Below are 5212 nucleotides of genomic sequence, written 5' to 3'. Positions count from 1 at the left end.
AGGTCTGAGGAAGTGTAAGTGTGTTTTTCATCTGATTCATGACAACAAAGCAGCTCACATTCAACCATCTTCAAACTGTCACATCACTCATTCAGGATCATCATCAAAGATCAATAAATGATCAATAACTGCAGCTGGATTGTGTTTGTTCTCTCCATCAGATTCCTGTCAACTCACCATCGACACAAACACAGTGAGCAGAAACCTTGAACTGTCTGAAGACAACAGGAAGGTGACATTGGAGAAGGAGCTTCAGTCATATCCTGATCATCCAGACAGATTTGATTATTATCAGCTGCTGTGTAGAACTGATCTGACTGGTCGCTGTTACTGGGAGGTCGAGTGGAGAGGAACATTTGATATATCAGTGAGTTATAGAAGAATCAGGAGGAAAGGAGAAAATAGAGACTGTGTGTTTGGATGGAATGATCATTCCTGGAGTCTGAGATGCTCTGATATTTTTGGCTACTCTGTCTGGCACAATAACATAGAAACTCGTCTCTCCTCCTCCTCCTTTTTCTCTACCAGAGTAGCAGTGTATGTGGACTGTCATGCTGGCATTCTGTCCTTCTACAGATTCTCCTCTGACTCACTGATCCACCTCCACACCTTCAACACCACATTCACTGAACCTCTGATACCTGGATTTGGGTTCTGGTGGACCATTTCTGGTCCCTCTTCATTGTTTCTTTGCTGATTTGAGTCTAAAGAATCTAAAGATTTTCCTCCAGTCAGAGAAACTCTCACTGTTGAACAGATAGTTCATCTCTACAGTATTATTCCAGGATCCTCATGTTTTCCTGTTTGTTTCCAGTCAAAGCTTCACACTGAATATCAAGATGTTGTTTCTGTTATTTTTTCCTTTCATTCATCAGATTTCATTGAAATATTGATCAGTTTTTCTCAATCACTGAACATTTTCTGTTTCTGTCAGCTCCTATTTTTCTAAACTCCTCAGATTTGAATATTTAATCTTCCTTTTGTTTATTTGCTGCAGTTTTTCTTCATGTGTTTTAGAGAAATAAAAAATTTTTTTCTTCTGCATTTGGTTCATTTGCTGCTCATTTTGTTTTTTTTCCTGTTCAAATTTAAATATTTGCATTAAAAATATTTTTTTCATCAACTCTGCCTTTCAGAAAGTCCTAATTGAAGTAAAACATTCCCATCTTGTGAAGGTCAGAGGTCAATGCTTTGAAGCATAAAGTGGTAAAATCTTAATATTTCCTGTTTCATTCAAAACTTCTACCTGAAACTCAGAACCTGCAGAACATTTTTCTCTTTGGAGAAAAAAATCCAGGAACTGGAAGATCAGAGCAGAATGAAAACTGGAGATCAGTGTTGGACAGAAAAGCTCTGATTGCTTCATCTCTGACATATTTTACATTTGATAACAACAGTAAACCTATTTTAGCTGAGAATTAACCAACATGGATATGACCCGCCACAGCCCAACGTGGGCCACACCTGATTCAACCCAAACCGGAAAATAAAGGATTTAACTGGAAATCCCAAAACTCAGTAAAATCAGCAGCTGGTTGTGATTAAAATGCAGTTTATTGCAGAGGTTCAAACTTTCTGATGGTGACCTCTCCTCCGTCCCTCACCTTGTCTGGCCGCTTTTAATCCTCACTGCAGTGTTAGACTGGAGCTCATCTCTCAGATTAACCAGATTAACACAGAGCTGCAGCAGGAACCAAATGTTTCTCCTCCAACTTATTTCACTAATTAATAACAAGGTTGGATAAAAACATTGAGCTTCTCATTCCTTAAAGAGTCATGAAGAAAGACTCACCCTGGAAAGTTAGAAAGTTTAATAACTATAAATATTCTGCATTTAAGATGGAAAAACTATAATCTCCAACATAGGGTCATTTAAATACAGGTTTGTCTGACCAAACTAGTTTCCAGCAGATAATTGGGGTTTACTCATTATTCTGCCAGCTTGAGTGTTTGACTGCAGCTTTGTTTTGTTCCTGTTCCTCCAAGCTGAATGTTGATCCCCATTAATGTTTCCCCTCATGCAGAACCTGAGCAGAGACATTTATGACCTTTATACCGAGTACGAGAGCCAAGAGGTGGAGGACCGACTGCTGGTGTCGCCGTCTCACCTTCTGATGTCTCCGACCAAACACTCCACCCTCAACATCAACATTTAAAACATGATACAGGAATGCAGWTTTCCTGCTTTCCCTCTGGAAACAATCTAGACTAAATATCATATAAAGGGAAGCATCAATATGGAAAGCTGGGTTTTTTATATAATATTGTTTTTTATATAATATTGATGTAATTTTGTTGTTACATCCTAAAGTTTGCATTTTTAAGACTTTTGATATATTTATCTTATCTAAATCTTAGTCAAAGAACTTAAAATTATTATAATATTTTTACCCTATTTCATGTGTTTTCAGTGAAGGTATAGAAAAGTGTTTGTTGTGTAAATTATTCAAAAATCCAAGTAGAAAATGTAGATTTTCCATCTGAAAGCAGGTAAAGTGTAGAAACAGCAACAGTGACCGTTGATCTGCTCAGGAGGATTATTGGGCCTCCTCTCAGAACAGAGTTGGTCCAAATCTTCACTCTCCGCTTCGACCACTCGCCACTGGAACAGCAATAGCTCTCTTGGTGGAGAGCCTTTCAGAAACATTTAAACCAGCTGTTGAACTGGATGATAACATCTTTGGGGTCAGAGGTTGTAGTACTTGATACTTTTAGAGTGAAGTTTTACTGCTCACTCTTTTGTTTTGGATCTGGAGTTCTGATCCAGATGGACGTTACAGAGAGGCTCTGATTCTCCCTCACAGTGGCTGCTAGGATTCAGGTTGTTCCTTCCTGGACTTTAGCCGTTGTGTTGGTCATGAGCAGAACCTGGATCGTCCTCTGGATTGAACTCAGCCAGCATTTGGAGTTCAGAGCGTCCTCTGAAAATCCTTCATCACAACCAGTCAGCTGGTCTGATGGAGGCAGCAGGACTTTGGCAGGATGTGGCAGGAAGGTTTTCACTGTCTGAGGCTCCACAAAGCAGAGTGGACAGGTTTTAACAACAATACAACACAAGAAGAAATCTTTTATTATTATTCTTTTTCATTCTTGCTTTTTCATTTTTTACTTTAGTTGGTGAGATTTGAAGAAAATCCCATATTAAGTTATCAACAGGTGTCAAGTATAAAATATGCAAAGTATTAAACCATCTCAACATCAGCAGGTGTGAAAGAAGGGTCAGTTTACTGCCTGAGGTCTCTGGGCAGCTAGCTTAGCAGCAGCAGCAGCTCTTGCATTGCCATTGGCAACAGAGTCATCAGCAGCATCAGACACCAGCCGTCTGCTCAGTAATGTGCTTCATTTCCATGTTTGTGGTCTGAGCTGAACAGTGTGGGCCTCACTTTCACACACAAAGATGGCAGTCTGCAAATCTAATCTGAAGTCTGAATGTAGGTTGATTTATGTTTATAGCCTTGTTTAGAACTCTAAAGTCTCAGGCTAAAATGTTGTTTTCATACTTTAAGTATTTGAAGCATTTTGTAAAAATCCAATTATTTTAGCAAACAGAACCTCTAATCATTATTTTACCATCTACACTGTAAAATGTAACAACATATTTATTTGAGAACGACGGAGAGTCAACTGAATCTGGTCAAGATTTATTTTGTGGTAAAATTCCAATTAAAGTAAGCCTAGTAAAGGTTTAAGTGTTTTGTAAAGTCCAATTTTAATTTATTTTTAAATTGTAAGAGGTAAATCCATTTTCAATTAGTTTGATCAGTTCAAAACATTGTGTAACATATTATGTGACATTGGGGATCAACCAGCAAAACCTCCCATGATGCATTTCACTAAAAGGTTCTTTTCACTTTAAAACCAGCTTTATTCAGATTGTACATTATATTAAAAATTATTTTATTTCATAAGAGAAGCCATCTTTCTTTGGGAATTTCCATTAAGTAATTCCAAAAAAAAATTTTTTAAATGCTTCAGAAGCTTTGAGTTTCATTGTTTTGTTTTTAGGTAAATAGATTAGATTAGATTAGATTAGATTAGATTAGATTAGATTAGATTAGATTAGAATGGAATCTAAAGCAAAGATAAAATTTTTCTTTGGTTTTCTTAAAAGTGTTCAATGTTAATATGAAAAATAATTTCTACAAATAAATCCCTTATTATTCTACAAAGTAAAGAAAATATTTAAAAACCATTTAAACAGTTTTATTAATCTTTAATATGCAAATACTAATAATAAGAAATTCTTGCTCAGTTATAATATAATCATCATTCATTCTAGCAGCATGGCAGGTTTTTTTCTTTCCTCCTAAACTCTCTGTGAAACTCAAAGGGTGATGATGTTGAGCGTTGCTATGAAAACTGAAGGTGGGAACAAATCCAGCAGGTGTGAGGAGCCAGGGGTGTGTGTCTGGGGGTCCCTGGGTGGACCGGTTCCAGGGATCCACTGGAAGTGATTGGAAGGAAGGGTGGGCTGCCATGAGGGAACATGCGCCATGTCCTAAGGGAGCATTCGAACCTTTTGTTGTTTGCGGAGTACTGGGGTCCATTGGTAGTGTGTGTTGTGGTTTTGTGGGACCAGTGGTGTGGGTGTTGGTTCTGGAGCTCCAGGGGGTGGTCCAGCAGAGGTCCATGCGGGCTTRGGGTGCCTGAATCCCAGGTAGAGAATGTCCATGGGACCCCCTGGTTATGAAAAACCAAGGTTGGTTCGAGATTAAGTTATTGGGAAACTGGCCCCACAAGTGACCGAAAAACTGACATGTGAAATAAAGTTTCAAATTGTGTTTATTGAAGGTGATTTTTAGTATCCAGATTTTTTTGGGACTTGGCTGATTTTCTTCATAGATCTAGGACGTCTAAAAAGGGTGGGCCCCGCAACTCAACATTCTACTTTCGGACCCCATGAAGTACATAAACAAGAATGTGTGTGTGTGTGTGTGTGTGTGTGTGTGTGTGTGTGTGTGCGTTGGTAAATGTGGTTTAGCAGGACATTTCGTCAGAATACACACAACACTAGCAGGACATTTTGAATTAACGGGACAGGAGCGGTGTCCTGCTAATTTTGACAAAAATCTAAAAGCGTAGAAAGGTTTCTATTGGTCTAATAACCCCAAAAATGCAAAAAAAACGAGATGTCCGGTTAATACACATAAACCTGATGTTGTGTATAATCTGTGTATCACCACAGCGCCCCCTATGGCAGGTTTGTGTAATA

Source organism: Poecilia reticulata, linkage group LG12 (assembly GCF_000633615.1).
Source record: "Poecilia reticulata strain Guanapo linkage group LG12, Guppy_female_1.0+MT, whole genome shotgun sequence".
NCBI lineage: Eukaryota > Metazoa > Chordata > Actinopteri > Cyprinodontiformes > Poeciliidae > Poecilia > Poecilia reticulata.
The sequence above is the reverse complement of the archived record's forward strand: the minus strand, read 5'-3'. Positions refer to the sequence as shown.